The sequence below is a fragment of the Lampris incognitus genome, chromosome 8 (assembly GCF_029633865.1).
Source record: "Lampris incognitus isolate fLamInc1 chromosome 8, fLamInc1.hap2, whole genome shotgun sequence".
In the NCBI taxonomy this organism is placed as follows: domain Eukaryota; kingdom Metazoa; phylum Chordata; class Actinopteri; order Lampriformes; family Lampridae; genus Lampris; species Lampris incognitus.
Genome location: NC_079218.1, coordinates 6,180,460 through 6,197,959, shown reverse-complemented (window position 1 = coordinate 6,197,959; position 17,500 = coordinate 6,180,460).

Genomic DNA, 17,500 nt, shown 5'->3' with positions numbered 1-17,500 from the left:
AACCGCCGACCTCCATGTTGGTAGGCAACAGAACAGACCGCTACGCTACCCGAAGCCCCGTCTGTGTGGGGTTTGCGTGTTCTCCCCGTGTCCGCAGTGGGTTTTCTCCGGATGCTCCGGTTTCCCCCACCATCAAAAAGACATGCATGTTAGGGTTAATTCGCCTGTCTATGCCCATGAGCAAGGCATGGCAAGACGAGCTGGAGTTGGTCCCCGGACGCTGCACGGTGGCTGCCCACTGCTGCTAGCTACACAGCTAGGATGGCTTAAATGCAGAGCACAATTTCCCTACTGGGACCAATCCACTCATCTATTTTCGTAATGTGTGTGTGTGTGGTGTTAGTGTAGATAGCGGGACCGAAAACTAAAGCACTTATGATCCTAATTCTTTTTGGAGGTGGTAGGTATTGTCTCAGAGAGTGAGGGAAAAATCCCAGAAAATTAAAATTATGCATAATTATGCATAAATATGCAAAATATGAATTTTTCTAAAAATGGCTAAAAACCACTTTTCTCGACATTTCAGATGATTCTGAGCATCTTTGATTTTTTTCACCTATATTTAAAAAAAAAATTCTGGGACTTAGAAATGTTTTGGCATTATGCAAAACATATATGCTGCAAAAATGCACTTATGATCCTAATTGTTTTTTGGAGGTGGTAGGTATTGTTCCAGAAAGGACCAGAAAAATAGCAGAAAATTAAAATATAAGTATAATAATTATGCAAAATATGCATTTGCTAAAAATGGCTAAAAACCACTTTTCTCGGCATTTCAGATGATTCTGAGCATTTGGGGGGAGGGAGTTGGCGTGGGGGGGGGTTTAGGGGCAGGGGGCAAGGCGGTTAGCTGGCAGGATGAAGAGGAGGGAGATTTAGACGGGTGGAGAACCGAACCGCTACATTGTAGCGGGGTTCTTCTAGTAGATATATAAAAACAAACAAACAAATGAATAAATAAAGCGGCCGGAGCACAGTACCCTTCCCTCAGTCACGCGGATCTCACAAGTGGATCAGCGAGTCAGATTTGACCCACATCTTCAATCCAGACGACTGCTGATCACAGATGCCGCCTGCCGGGTAGATCGAAGACCCAGTGGTACGAGTGTGGGAGACGGCGTTGGCAGTCTGTCTGACACCCGGGGTGGGGTGGGGGGGGGGTGTCATTTCTTTTCCAAAGGTGTCTAGATATAAATAATCCCCATCTTCCTCCTGCAAAAGTGCGCTGAATCATAAAATGCTCAAACACCCGACGCCTACCACGTAAGCCCGCATCAAAAACCAAAAGGACGCTCATTTGCGTTGATAACTTCATCGTGGCCGGCTGGGAAATCTGTGGCACCCACGGCCAAAAATCTGGCGGTTGGGATCATGTGACATTCGGGCTGTTTGGCCCAGGGCGCCTGCTTGTGTAACGATGAAAATACTCGTTTTATTGTCACGTCAATGTGATTTATCTCTCCCTCTCTCCCGCCACTCTCAATATTAATCACCGCCATGGGGGGGGGGGGGGGGGCTCAGCTTTTCCAGGGAATGTGCGCAGCAGCGCCTCCCCGCCATGATGGCCCTGTGGAAGCCCCAATGTCTCACTTCGCCATTCATAGTAAAGAGGTACGCCAACATCTGTCTGCCAAGAGTTGAAAAAATCAAAATGAAAATCTGGGGCGTCCGGGTAGCGTGACGCTCTATTCCATAGCCCACCAACACAGGGGCAGAGGGGTCACAGAGGTGTAAAAACCAGGTCCAGAAAGTCAAAGTCCAAACCACGTATTTGCTCCACTCATGCACTACACCAGCAGGTTCTAGTCAACACCACTCCTCTACTACTAGGCAGGGAAAACTAGCTAATGGAATCAGCTGGTTTAGGAACATGGTTGGAGCAAATACACGGTTTGGACTTTGACTTTCTGGACCTGGTTTTTACACCTCTGCACGGGGATCGCTGGCTCGAATCCCCCTGTTACCTCCGGCTTGGTCGGGCGTCCCTACAGACACAACTGGCCGTGTCTGTGGGTGGGAAGCCGGATGTGGGTATGTGTCCTGGTCGCTGCACTAGCGCCTCCTCTGGTCAGTCAGGGCGCCCGTTCGGGGGGGGGGATAGCGTGATCCTCCCACGCGCTACGTCCCCCTGGAGAAACTCCTCACCGTCAGGTGAAAAGAAGCGGCTGGCGACTCCTCATGTATGGGAGGAGGCACGTGGTAGTCTGCAGCCTTCCCCGGATCAGCAGAGGGGGTGGAGCAGAGACCGGGACGGCTCGGAAGAGCGGGGTAATTGGCCAAGTGCAACTGGGGAGAAAGGGGGGGGGGGATCCTACATCTTAAACTATGTCCCGACATTGAACTCTCACCTTGCACGGAGAGGATAACACCTCAGCTAACAACACACACCCTCACACATTCAGGACACCGTCTGCATTTCACTTCCTGCATCTGTAAGACTTGAACTTCCGTGGGACTTTCACAGCGTTGTTCGCCTGCTGTCATTCAGACTCCCGCTCTGTTTACTGCACCCTCCTCCCATAAACGTATCAGACGCTGAATTTCAGGAAACGTGAAACGTGAATAAATCCCCACGCAGGCGAGGAGACTTTCGGAGAGGTAGTGTTTCAATAGGGGGCACCGAACTTCAATTAAGGATTAGGCCCTTAAACACAGCAGAGACGGGTGACAATCCCATAATGCCATAGTGTCTGTTTTCTCACCTGCAGTGAGAAGTGTGGCCTCGGCTCAGGAGGTGTGACATGGCGGTTTCTAACCCACGGCTCTGCTTAAACACCCGCCCCTGCTCTTATCTGCCCCGCGACTGGCAAGCTGTTAACGCATTTACACGGATTTAAGTGCTCCCACACTTTGCCGTGATGCAAATGAAGCAACAGACACTTCAGCGCTAAGCGAGTGACAACGTCTCGGTAGCGCCGGGGGAGACCGGCGGAGACAAAGAGCGCCCCAGCTGGCTGCGTCCCGCAGTCAGATAAGGCGGCGCGCCACACGGGCGCAGAAAGACGGGGCAACTGCGGAGGAGAGGAAAAACAGTAACGGCAGACGTGAACCGAATTACCCGGACGAGGAGCGGTCGGGTTTACCATTTAATTCAACTTCATCGCCACGTGCACGAATAACGACGACTTGGGGGGCACACAGATACCGCTGCAAATACTCGTACGCTGACGTGCAAGTGTGGGAAGATCACCGACCCAAAGCGATCCTGCACGGAGTGGAAAACACGGCAAGCAGGGCGAAGAGAGACAAAACCTCGAGTCCACCCGAAGGACGAGCGAGCGGGAGCCAACGAGGCTTCTTACACGGCCTTCTCCGAGGCCAGAGCGCTGCGCCATTAAGCCACCTCGCCGTTCTGCATGACAGATACGAAGACGGAATGGGGGGGGGGGGGGTCACCGTTGTCGTGGCGTTGAGCCGGCAGCGGAGGCAGTCGCGACGCCGAATAGACGTCGGTGTAAAAGGGACCGCCGGTGCTGTTGCGCTCCACGCCGTGATGCCTCTGCTTCCAGAATGCCGGCGCGCTGTGTAAAATCACACGACGGGGCCACGACTCTACGCCGCCTTTGTTTGGTTCAACGTGACGAAACAAAGCCGGCGTACAGACGAGTCTTCATCGCGCTGCTGTCGCGGGATCTCTGTGTAGAAACGCCTAAAGCAAACAGACAGAAGCGGCGCCGCTGAATATTCATCGCCTGGCAGACTTGGAGGGAGATGTGTACCGAGGAGATAACAAGGCGCACATCCATCTGCATTGCCGTGAGGGGAAAGGGGCACCCTTACCTAATCCCTCAGTCCCCTTTGAGGTTTGTGTTTCCATTAGAGGAAGGGCACTGGGACGTGACGGCGGCGGCGGCGGCGGCGGACTAAACCTTTAGCTTCTGCTCAAAGCAGGGAGAGAGAGAATATGCTGACAGCACCCTTACACGCTGCCCTTTCCGCCATGGAGCCAAGAGGTTCTGGCAGGCACCGATTTCCTGGCCAAGAGCAGGTGAAGTGCACAGTGATGGCTGATGGGGGTTGGCACGGAGAAAACGTACTGGATTCGAGAGCCGCTACGGCGATAGGGCTGCGGTTTGCCAGAGCTGTGCCGAAGCAAAGAATAGAGGGCTCCCGCATCCATTTATGTGAGGTCAACCATCAAAATATGATGAGCCCCGTCCTCTAGAGACCAGCCTGCTAAAGTGTGCCGCTGATACCTTGTGTGGCGTAGGAAAAGGCTGTCAGGGGGTGTGAGAGAACAGCGTGACTTCATTTGCAGTGTCGGTAATTCCACTGCTGTTGGTACGTGTCGTACACTGACGAGCCAAAACATGACCACCATGAGCCTAATATGCTGTTGGTCCTCCGTGTGCTGCCAAAACAGCGCCGGCTCCCGCTGAGGCGCGGACTCTACAAGACCCCTGAAGGTGTTCTGTGGTATCTGGCACCAAAACATTAGTAGCAGAGCCTTCAAGTCCTGTAGATTGAGAGGTGGAGCCGCCGTGGATCAGACTTGTCGGTCCAGCACATCCCACAGAAGCTCAATCAGATGGAGACGTGGAGAATTTGGAGGCCACCTTGAACACTTCATCATGTCCCTTAAACCATTCCAGAACAATCTTCGCAGTGCTGCAGGGTGCATTATCCCGCTGAAAGAGGCCACTGCCATCAGGGAATACCACTGCCATGAAGGGGTGTAGCGGGTCTGCGATGATGTTTAGGTAGGTGGCACGTGTCAAACTGACGTCCACATGAATGGCCGGACCCCGGGTTTCCCAGCAGAACGTTGCCCAGAGGAAGGGCAGGGGATAAGGCTAGGTATGTAGTTCTGATGATTAGAGTTAGGGCTAGAGGCTAGGGAATAAAGGTAGTCAATGAGGATCATCACGGGTATAGAAAAACAAATGTGTGTGTGTGTCTGTGTGTGTGTCTGCATACAGAAGATAAAAGGCGAGCTGCGAGAGCTGATGGGAGCAGGCCCGGGCCAGGGCCTTTCCAGAATTCGCCTCATTAACAGCTCATAATGGCTGGCAACGGCCTCATGTCACCCTCGCTCGCTCTCATTAGCAGCTGGCACCGAGGTGGGGAGATGAGTGGACATTGGCATCGACCCACCTGCACTCAAGTGTAGGAAGCTATCGAGTTGGGGGGTGGGGGGGTGGAGGGGATGATGAGAGAGAGTGAGAGAGAGGGAGAGAGAGGGAGATAGGTGGCACGGGAGAGAAAAAGCCTCATCTCAGTAGATTTAATTAAAACTGGGGTGAACAGATGGGGAAGATGCGGTGAAGTCCAACAGGAGACAGCTCATCTGTCTCGGTCTCCACGCTTATCTCTCAGCGCCGCCATGCTTCCCTTTCCGCCGTCCGTCATTTCACACATCTCTCTCTCTCTCTCTCTCTCTCGGCTTAAAGATAAATAAATAAAAAGATTCTTGGCGTCCGGCGTGTCTTGCCATGAAGTTTCCGCGCTGGCAGTGTGACAGACAACAACAACGACGACGGAAACAAAAACAAAAACCCCAAACCATAACAACATCCAGACAGTCTGGTTGCAGGGGCTCGTGGGGCGGCGAGGGCTCGTGGAGCGGCGAGGGCTCGTGGAGCGGCGGGGGCTCTAGCTTGCGGCGGATAATTACATGCTGGGTTTGCGCCGGCCGTCCCGGCGCTGGCTCCGGTGCGTCGTGCCGCGGAGAGTCTAAGCCCTTATTAACAGGTAATCCCGGTGTAAAATAAAGGAAAGCTATTTGTTTTTAGATGGAAAACCCACGACGGCTGATCCAGCGAGGCAGACGGGGAGGGGGGGGGGGGGAGGGGGAGGTCACTCGGCGGAGAGATTTGATCAGGAGAAGAAAAAAAAAAGGATCAGGTCTGCCTGTGAGTCGTTTTTCCCTTTTTCCTTTTTTTCCCTCCTCCTCTCTCCCCAGAAGAAGTCGCTTTTCATTCAAATGTAATCATCACCGAGCGGTAATATGACCTTCACGGCTGCATGGTAAAAGAAGCGAAAGCAAAGCGTTCAGCTCCTTCAATCCCTGTGGCCATCCCGGAGTACACAAAGGGATCACAGAGACAAGCGAAAACCACTAAGTGAATTCAAAGCATTACGGAATAATGGGCCCTTTCGCTCCGCGGACAAATGTAAATGCGGGAGCAGCGCACATGTCTGAAGTCAGCTACGGTACACACAATATGGATTAACGCCGCACTCCACGTATTTCTGAACGCCATCCTCTGCCGCATCACGACGGCGGCAACCATAACAACAATCACATCCACATACGTCATAGTTGTGTGTGTGTGTGTGGGGGGGGGGGGATCACAACCAGCTCAACAATGCAAATAGTTTTGCAGTTTCTGCATCTTTCTTTTTTTTTTTTTCCGCTTTGGCTCAATTCCCAACCATATTAATCGTATTATCCTTTGAAGCTTTTCACTGGTAATGCCAAATGCAATTTGTATACCGAGGCCAGGCAAAAAGCTCTAAACTGATTATCCCAATATGAACCGTGGCAGTCCTCGATATTGTTGCGTCTGAAAGGGCCATCTCGCTGCTGAATGGGCTTCTCGTATGCCTTCTGAGTTTCATGACACAGTGTTGCGTCTGCTTTGCAAGGGATAAATTAAGCGTGTGAGAGTCTAAGCAAAGCCCTCATTTTCCAGTTAATCAAATCTCCCCCTAATCAAATTAGCGCACATAATTCCTCTGGATGCGTGTTACAAAAACAGCATTATCCCCTTCTCCGGAGCTGAAAGGCGGCGAATCAGCGTGGTGCCCCTCTCTCCTCTGCATGAGCGGCCCTCAATGGCAGAGGAGGGCCGGGGTGAGGGTGATGGGAGGGGGGTCGGAGGACACTCGGGGGGCGGAGGGGGAGGGGGCACGGCTCTTCCCAGTGGCCTAAAGGAGAAAGGCATGGCCGGGGTAAACTTTGGCAGCGTTTAAGTTCCCAGCTCATTAAAAAGCCTAGCTCAGCGGCCACCTCCAGGGAGCACTGGAGCGTTGGCTAATGAGGTACTTGTTTAATTTTCTTTCAAAGGGCCGGACATCTGTGACAACCCCCAGCGCCACCGCCGCCACCGCCGCCGCCACCGCCGCAAACCCCGTTCCCCTTCTCCCTCTCTTCCCCCCCGTCAGCATTCAATCCAATGCCCCGTCCTTTCTCTCTGTCGAACAAAGACCATCTATCAATAGGCTGCAGGGCCCGATCTGGTTTGATGAAGTGTCTCTCATTGAATAAGGCAGATAATACTTTTGGAGGAGTGCAGAACAATCGCCATTAACTCTGATCTCTCTCCCTCTGAAGAGTCAAAGCCCATCATGGAAATTCAATAGTGGTCAAGCTAAATGGATAAATGTTCACGGGCCAGCGTAACGTTCTAATTGATTTCCCTTCATGAGATAATCCACTCCCCTCAACAGTGGTCCTCGCCGCTCACGCTCACCGCCAACCACCCGCCCCTGGAAAGGCTACGGCTATCTGGAGGCTGGGAACAGAAATGAATAGCTGGCTTGTCTTTGGACGTGAAGCACCTCACCAACGAGGCTTCTAACTTGGTCACTCGCAAACCGACAGCAGTCGTGTTTCCTGTCGAGCAAATCTTAAGCGAACGCCGGACACGTCACAAAAAAAGGAAATGCGAGTTAGCCGCATTTCCATCAGCTGGTCTGGAGCGCATACACTAGGCCAGGCAAAGCGGCCTAAGCGGCCTATTACAGCCATGTTACTCATGGCCGTAATAAACAGAGTAGAAGAAGTGCAGGTTGCCAACCGGAAACAAAACCAGTCGCCGTGGCCGCCTATGAGGGACGATGGAGAGTGGTCGTCAGGAATTTTGTTTAAGTTGGGAAAGTTTTAACTGTTCTTCCATGTCAGCTACTCTTGGCCATGTTTCATGCTGTCCGGAGATGAAGACAAAGAAATGCCCGTTATGGGAATATCCGGGACGATGCCGACAGCGGAAACAGCCGATCAGTCATGAGAGCTAAATGTTCGTTACGTCACAACTTATTCGGCAAAGGTGTTTCCATCTCCGCCTGGAGCTGCGCCCGAACAGGAAACACCGAGGGCGGTCTGACAGGATGTGGACGCGGGGCAGGCTAAGCTAACTGCTAGCCCACGCAGACCGGCAGTCCCAATAACACCGAGGGCGGTCTGGCGGCAGCCTCGCCTAGCCTTGACTGTGTTTTTGGTGTCGCCGTGTGGAGTGCGGGGGAGGTGTGTCAAAGGTGTCTGGCTGGGGGAGCCTGGTCTGCTGCGTCCGGTGGGCCCAGGGACCGCGGCCCTGACCGGAGCCGCACCTGAGGAGGAAACACCGAGGGTGGTCTGACAGGATGTGGAAGCGGGGCAGGCTAAGCTAACTGCTAGCCCATGCAGACCGGCACTTCCGACAGTCATCCTGGCGTTTGCCTTTCTTGGACAGGGAAAATATTATTATTATTTTTTTGATATGTTGGAAATATGTGTTTTGTAGTTCTTGTAGTTTGGATATGTGTTTTTGTGTTGCACTGTTGTGAACTGATATGGTGAACTAATATGTAAGGTTAGCTACTCAGGTGAAGATGTGCATTCATTACTACGCGTCCTTCTAATTACAAAGTTAAGACGCCGATCCCGTATCGTCCTGTTCACAACACAGCCACACAACAGTCGTGCTGCACATCTGCGACGCTGTGTGTGTCCTTGTTATCGACATGTGAGCAACAGCAGGCGGAGCTCTCCGTTTCCACACAGCGTTCGAGCTCGAGTCTATTTTTCGGTGGCCCGCCAGCCTCTGCCACACTGACCTTTACCGGAGATTCAGTCTCTGGATTCGGGCCCCGGAGCACCTTGGGAGGCATTAACAGGCACCTCGCTCTCTGCCGGTCCATGTAATTGGAATTCAAAGCGGCGAGCGGCGCGTCTCTCTTCGTTGGTCACTTCCACTTATTTCATAATGCGCCTCGATTCTTTCATTATGAGAGCTGTCTGACTTATATTTGCACCTTGATGCCCTCCTAATGTCTGGGGACATGTGTGGAATACCAATGCTCGCCCGCCGGCTCTCTCTCCCACCTGCCTCCCATCTTCCCTTTGTCCCCGTTCCTTCAGCTGCCAACTTCTCTTAGAAGAAAGGAAGTGGCGGTGAACGGAGACCGCGCGCGAGGCGGCGTCGGAGAACGCACGTTGCCGGACAGCGGCGAGGCCCTCGCTAAAGCATTTGTCGAACTGCACAATGTAAACAGGCCGTAACGACGTGTCTTGGGGTCAGCGGGTCGAACCCATGGATCATGCATCAGCTGGCACACCGTTATTGTTCTGCTCAGCCCGTCCAAGCAGCGGGAGGGTGTGAGTGAGACGGGTGAGAGAGTCAGACAACAGGCTCAGGGGCCTGCAGGGTGAGCGGGGTAAGTAAAACAGTGTGCTATTATTAGGGCGACGCTAGAGAGCACCATCTGTGTTGTTCAACGAGCCTTTACCGACGTGTTAAAGAGAGCCTCAAGTTCATTTCCTTACACAATATGCTTATTAAAGACCACAACAGGCTGTAAACTAACAGTGCGGGGGTATTTACAAAGCAACCAAAAGGACATTTGGATGAAAACTCACGTCGTGATAATGGGATCGTTTCTGTATTTCACACCGGGAAGCGAGAAGCAACCCCGCTTTATTCATTTATTTATTTTTGTGCAAGCGGTCAAGGAATTCGGGAACAGGGCGGATAAAGGAACGTGTTTCCCCCTCTTTAAAGAGCGGCAGGACTCAGGTATAGTTATGAGGTGATAAATTGTTTTCATTAAAGGACCTGAAGCACTAATGGCATTTTCAAATTCACAAACCCCCCCCCCCCTATAAATCACACAGCAGTTAAACTGTGGTGGAGGTACAACTCATTGCAGGACTTTCCCAGTGAGCTATCGCACGCAGGCCCCGGCGACACGCCAGGAGACGGTGAATCACCTGGTAGAAGTTTCCCCCACACGACGACTTCACCGGTTTACGGTTTTTGCAAAACCATCCCACGGGCAGGGATTGAATGGTGAAAATAACGGACGTCCTGATGCTTCTGCATCCGCGGTGTTGCCATCAGGGCACAGTAGAGGAGCCGACGCCCCGCAACATAAATCGTAGGACGAAGCCTCTCCTGTCGGCCAGCCGCCACAATTTGTGGCCTATTTGTCCTTTTGTTCCTGCATAATGTGTACAGGCGGCGGCCAGATTTGTTAATGTGACGCAGACTTTACGTGGCCCAGGCTCCCTCACAGCGGTGTCATAAACGTCTGCCGGGCTGACTCATCTTGACCCCCGACCCCTGGGTTTCACTACGCAGCCTGATTCACCACCGCGTGGCTTCCTGCCGCGGCGGCGCAGAGCAGCGGGAGACACGCGGGATGAGATATACCGGCCGTGGAGGTGGAGGGAGCGACTCGGGTGACGGCGAGGCTCTGCAGTGATGTTATCTGTCTCCCGCTCGACAGCCCACAGGCTTCCGCTCAAGTAGAACGGCTCACAGGGGTCAGACTTTAGGGGATGCGTGATTTAGCCTGATGGGCATTGTGTGAGTATTTATGAGAGAGAGAGAGAGAGAGAGAGAGAGAGAGAGAGAGAGAGAGAGAGAGAGAGAGAGAGAGAGAGGAGAGTGAGAGAGAGAGAGAGAGAGAGCAACAGAGAGCGAGCGAGAGAGGAGAGTAAGAGTGAGAGAGAGAGTGAGAGAGCAAAAGAGAGCGAGCGAGCGAGAGGGGAGAGTGAGAGAGAGAGAGAGAGAGAGAGCAAAAGAGAGCGAGCGAGCGAGAGAGGAGAGTGAGAGAGAGAGAGAGAGAGAGAGAGAGAGAGAGTGAGAGAGAGAGAGAGAGAGAGAGTGAGAGAGCAACAGAGAGCGAGCGAGAGAGGAGCGTGAGAGAGAGCGACAGAGAGAGCAATAGAGAAAGAGAGGAGAGAGAGAGACAGAGAGGAGAGAGAGACACAGAGAGAGAGAGTGCGAGAGCGACAGGGAGAGAGGAGAGAGAGAGGAGCGAAAGAGAGCAACAGAAAGTGACAGAGAGAGAACGATGGAGAGAGAGAGTGGGAGACAGACAGGGAGAGAGAGGAGAGAAAGAGCAACAAATAGCGACAGAGAGCGAGCGAGAGAGAACAACAGAGAGAGAGAGAACAACAGAGAGAGAACAGCAGAGAGAGAGAGGGGGAGAAAGAGAGAGAACAGCAGAGAGAGAGAGAACAACAGAGAGAGAGAACAGCAGAGAGAGAGAGAACAACAGAGAGAGAGAGAACAGCAGAGAGAGAGAGGGGGAGAAAGAGAGAGAACAACAGAGAGAGAGAGAACAGCAGAGAGAGAGAGGGGGAGAAAGAGAGAGAACAGCAGAGAGAGAGAGAACAACAGAGAGAGAGAGAACAGCAGAGAGAGAGAGAACAACAGAGAGAGAGAGAACAGCAGAGAGAGAGGGGGGGAGAAAGAGAGAGAAGAACAGAGAGAGAGAACAGCAGAGAGAGAGGGGGAGAAAGAGAGAACAGCAGAGAGAGAGAGAACAACAGAGAGAAAGAGAACAACAGAGAGAGAGAGAGGGGGGGAGAGAGAGAGAGAACAGCAGAGAGAAAGAGAACAACAGAGAGAGAGAGAACAACAGAGAGAGAGAGAACAGCAGAGAGAAAGGGGGGGAGAAAGAGAGAGAACAGCAGAGAGAGAAAGAACAACAGAGAGAGAGAGAGAACAGCAGAGAGAGAGAGAACAACAGAGAGAGAGAGAACAGCAGAGAGAGAGAACAACAGAGAGAGGTGAACGAGTCTGTCCTTAAAAGGCTTGAGACTGAAAACATCCTCAAAACACAATGAAAGTAAAGTGTTTTGTGTGTGTAGTATCTGTAGGTATGTGTGTGTGTGTGTGTAGTGTTTGTGTTTTGTGTGTGTAGTATCTGTAGGTATGTGTGTGTGTGTGTGTGTGTGTGTGTGTTTGGGTGTGTGCGTGCACATGAATATATGTATATGTGTGTGTTATTATTACAAGGGGACAAACTGCCACTCTGTGACCAGAATATTTCATCAGCGGAGACGCCGGCAAACGTTTTGTGTTGAAAAAGCAAGAAAAACAAACCCACAACAACAACAACACAGCCTGCCGGGCTAACAAAAGGTTTGTGACGACCGGATTCCAGCTTGCAGCCCCGCGCTACCCTCCTGTTTAAGCAGGATGTTAGCCCAACATTTCGATCAGAGCACTGCCTTCAGCAAGACCGCCGGCTGCTGAGGCCTGACGGCGGGCGGCGGCGGCGGTGGAGGGGCGGTGGAGGGGTGGGGGTTGTCAGCCTGTTTGTTTTGGCTGGCTTTGGTAAAATTACCTCGTGTAAACCTGCCAACCCTGTTACAGATTCATCAACCGGGGGTCTTAGTGCAGACCTTGAGATACCGGCGGAGGAAGAGCTCTCCTGTTCGCGCTCCGTCTCCGCCGAGGCGCGGGTCTAAGGCCCGTGCCGGATTTGTGTACTGTGTTTTGCTGCCGACACTCTTGTAGGCATATACTAAGCAGTTTAAATCATGCATGACACAGCCAGAGGCATCGAAGCGTGGGTCCAGCACCGGGCCCGGAAGCTTTGGGAATCACTGTCTGTCTTCCAGCAGACTTTATTGGACCAGACAGGACAGCCTTGTCAGATTCCTCAGGAAAAAAAAAAAAGAGGAGGAAATAAAAACAGCTGCCGTGTGAAAACAACACAGAGCCCCAGCAAAACAAACCACTCAGACAGCGGCATTAAAGATGCATCACAGCGGAGGTATGTCTGAGGGGTCGGCGAGCTGAAACCGGGAAGACACGGGGCAGAGTTTCCCCCACGTCTCCCCGATTCTGCCCGACGATGGAATGACCCCGTATTCGAGTAATGAAATTAAGCTCCTCTCGGCAAATCCGAAAGGGTCATTATAGGCGAAGTAGGGAACAAATCAACACAACCGGCGCTACCTGGAGACACAACACTTCACAACGGCGGAGGTGAACAAACTTAATGAATGCTTTCAGACGGCGTCTCGCCATTATTCCTGACAGCTGCACGCGCTAATGTCAGGAGTACGCCTCTTTTCATCTATAAGAGCAATAATTTCAACATGTTCAGTCACCTGCAGTGTGTGAACACTGCAAATGAGTGGCCTCCGGTGTGATTTCAGAGACTTTTTTCCAAGACACTCGTCCCGTGATGTCCCATGTAGTCACAGTGAACACATTTGGGTGTAGTATTTAATAACTTCGGCGGAGGTTTATGATGAATAGGAATGGCGTTGAAAAAATAAGCCTAACCTAAAAGATAAGGGCAGTACGGTGGCCCGGTGGCTAGCGCTGTGGTCTCATAGCAAGAAGGTCCTGGATTCGAACCCCAGCTTGTCCCAGGTCCTTCCTGTGTGGAGACTGCATGTGCTCCCCCTGTCTGCGCGGGTTTCCTCTGGACACCCCGGTTTCTCCCCACCGTCAAATAAGGGTGTTTTCAGACTTGGTCCGTTTCAGCTCTCCAAAAGAACTCAGACCCCTCTGAATCGAACTCAGACCACCTCGGGAGGTGGTCTGAGTTCGATTAGATTTTGGTGCACGAATCGGTTTGCTTCATCTGCGCATTGTGAACACAAAGCGCTCTCGGTTCGCTTCGCCCTTTGCTGTTGTATTTTCGCCCTCTAGGCTTGCCGTAGACAGAACTGGGACGCTCAAAAAAACAAACGACACGGAGTCATGGCCGCAAGCGAGACGAGGACGAAACTACTGCACTACTCCAGATATGGAATGAAGAACAAATCAAACCACAACCGTCTACAACGCACAGAAATGCCAAGGTTTTCCTCCAGTTTGCAGTTGATATGAGAGCGAGGGGCTTCGATAGGACCACCCGCACCGCAGCGCCGCGTACTTGACCACACGCGATAAAATGAGAAACCGGTTTAAGCTCCACAGTAACTCTAGTAGTGTGAACAGAAAGAGGACTGAGGCCCCATCAGAGCTAAAGTGGACCAGAAAGAGAACCGAGTCCTCTTTCCAATGAACCGACAATGTGAACGCGAGGAGAACTGAGTCCCTTTTCTGTTGGTCCACTTTTTGGTCCACTTTTAAGAGGACGAGTTTGCTTCGTTTAAAGAGAGCTATATGTGAAAACGCGCTAAGACACGCATGTTAGGGTGAATACTCCCGTCTGTGCCCATGAGCAAGGTAATGGGAAGAAATAACTGGAGTCGGTCCCCGGGTGCTGCACGGCGGCTACCCGCTGCTCCTAGCTACACAGATAGGATGGGTTAAATGCACAGCGTGAACTTCATCTGCATGTATGTACAAAATGACTAATACAGAGTATTCTATTCTATTCTACTATAGGAGGAACGGGTATATCAATAACGAGCATCGTGGTTTGCAATTTTCTCTGTTTTCTGAATGCAGAGTTTCCTCCGGATGTCTCTGTGGTCTAAACGTCAGCCATTACCGCTCCTATAATCCTACAATACTTGACTTGGAAAAGTCAGACCTGTATATTCTTTTCTTACGTAGCATCATCACATCATCGGTAAGGAAGCGTGACCGTGTGCCCTTGGTGAGACAGGCTGCACCGACCTTGACCTCCGTGTGGGATTCACAGATCGCCTCCTTTAGCAGGATCCACAAGCATTTAAACGAGAGGCCCTTACTCAGGTTGCATGGCGATAAGTCATCTCCACCCCGCCCGCCCGGCTTCCTGCGCATTTTAGCGCAACCCCGAATCCTCTTAATGAACGTTTATTTGGTCATTTGGGTATAGTATTCTAAGTGGGGGCGCAAAATTGCGAGAAGAAAATTACTTCTGCATACGTGCTTGTCATTTTTACTCAACTTGGGGACATTTTGTTAATATGACATGAGATTTATTACCGCACGACATCCTGAGGAAACGGTCAGAGCTGTGGACGCATTTTTTAAAGAGAAGTAGCTTGATTTTAAATGAATAGGATTATTGTTTTATGCATTTTAGTTCAGAATATTGGAGCACAGCGATGAAAAAAAGAAAAGACAGTGTCCCTCCTGTTGGCTGGAATCAGAGGACAGACTCCATGACAGTCACAATGCCAGGACCCCAAGGACGCAAAACCCCAAGGTCAAGTCATTTACTCCAATACAACAGTAATTACTTTTGGTTTTTGTTTTTGTTTGTCCCCCCCCCCCCCCAAATTGGTACTTGGCTAATTACCCCACTCTTCCGAGCCGTCCCGGTCTCTGCTCCACCCCCTCTGCCCATCCGGGGAGGGCTGCAGACTACCACATGCCTCCTCCCATACATGTGGAGTCACCAGCCGCTTCTTTACACCTGACAGTTATGAGTTTCCCCAGGGGGACGTAGCACGTGGGAGGATCATGCAATCCCCCCCCCCCACCGACCAGAGGAGGCGCTAGTGCAGTGATCAGAACACACACCCACATCCGGCTTCCCACCCGCAGACACGGCCAATTTGGTCTGTAAAGACGCCCGACCAAGCCGGCGGTAACATAGGGATTCGAACCGACGATAGTAATTACATCTGTTAACATGCCATCTCGGGTGTCCGGGTAGTGTAGCGGTCTATCCGTTGCTTAGCAACACGGGGATCGCCGGTTCGAATCCCCGTGTTACCTCCGGCTTGGTCGGGCGTCCCTACAGACACAACTGGCCGTGTCTGCGGGTGGGAAGCCGGATGTGGGTATGAGTCCTGGTCGCTGCACTAGCGCCTCCTCTGGTTGGTCGGGGCGCCTGTTTGGGGGGGGGGAATAGCGTGATCCTCCCACACACTACGTCCCCCTGGCGAAACGCCTCACTGTCAGGTGTAAAGAAGTGGCTGGTGACTCCACCTGTATGGGAGGAGGCATGTGGCAGTCTGCAGCCCTCCCCGGATCGGCAGAGGGGGCGGAGCAGAGACCGGGACGCCTTGGGAGGGTGGGGTAATTGGCCAAGTACAACTGGGGAGAAAAAGGGGGGGGGAAACACGCCATCTCGTGTGGTTATAAAACTGAGACCCATTGGATATTTGTCAGCATTCGGGAGATGCCAGCGTCAGGTTTCCTTTGTGCGCTTCCTAAACAATATGGAGGGCTGGAACGTCACACGTTTTGCGTATATTTTCTCACTCATACCTTTCCTGAAAGCCAGCAGGGGATACTGAATGCCCTCATGTAATGAATGTGAGCCCGCTTAACACAAATGACACAGTTGTCATGTACCTCTGTCTCACCGACCTTGAAAGACGGCCTCGCCGTGACAGGAAGAAGTGGCAAGCGCGGCGAATCGACCCGGGGCTGCGATGGCTCCAGATTCCCCTGGCAGATGTGGCTGCTCGCGTGCCTTTGATTAACTTCATTAATATACATGCCTCGCTCTGATACGCGGCGCGGTGGCATATGGTGAAAAGCAGGGACAGGAAAGAAGTGATTTGCTGTTTGCTCTGGAAAACAAACAAGCCAACAGGTCCTAGCAGATGGCGCCGCGCACGGCGCTGGTGGGAGGCGGCGTGCTGCGTCGGCATCAGCCGCCAAGCTGGAGCTCTCGCGTGGATGAGGAGAAGTCTGACTGTCGCCTTCGGCCTGCTGAACGGTAAACAAATAAAGCGCCCCTTCTGCTTCCCTGTGTGCCGAGCTTCTTTATCCCGAGCTGATCTTACCGCCCGGTTTCAAAGCGCAAAAGAAAACAGGTAAGAAAAAAAAAACCCCGTGTGTTTTTGGCAAGTTAAACTGCTCCGGGCTTGATGCTCTTCACAAAGAAGCATAAAAAGAAGAAATGCATTGAATAATGTTTGTGTGCATGGCCCTCCTCCCCCCCCCCCCCCGCCCCGCCCCGCCGCCTCCGTTCCTCCTCTCCGCCTCGCCACAAACCCTGCCTCCATCTTGCTGCTGCTCCAGGAAGAGAAAAAGGTGTAGGCTGATTAACATTAGTCCTGGATGCAGGTTGTGGGTCAGCTGGAAACAACGGCCTGCTAACAGTTTGGCCCTTTTACAATTAACCCGTTGTTCGCCCCACGGGCGACTGCAGAAACTGAGGAAACCGAGTCCTCGGAGACTGCGAGACACGAAGTGGTAGTATATGGCAGGAAGTGTGGTTCTGGTACTAGGACAACAGGATGAATGACCACTGCTCTACACACCGAAGCAAAGTCTTGGGAGCTGTACTCTGTTTTTTCACTTGTACCTCCACCCACTGATGGCTGCCTGTCTGTTATGCCTGGTTTTCTGCAGCCTCTAGAAAAAGGGCATCGGTGCCCCTCATAAGCTGTCCAGCAGTGGCGTGCTGTTAAAGTGGCCTACCTATTTCCCTGCAGGATTCACAATATGCTCATAAGTCACGAGTACCTAAGAGTTCTGTCCTTTGCTCGTGAAAGCTAACGCTTGGGGGCGGCACGGCGGTGCAGTGGCTAGCGTGGTCGCCTCGCAGCAAGAAGGTCCTGGGTTCGAGCCCCGGGGTAGTCCAGCCTTGGGGGTCGTCCCCTGTGTGGAGTTGGCATGTTCTCCCCGTGTCTGTGTGGGTTTCCTCCGGGGGCTCCGGTTTCCTCCCGCAGTCCAAAGACATGCAGGTCAGGTGACTAAATTCCCTAGGC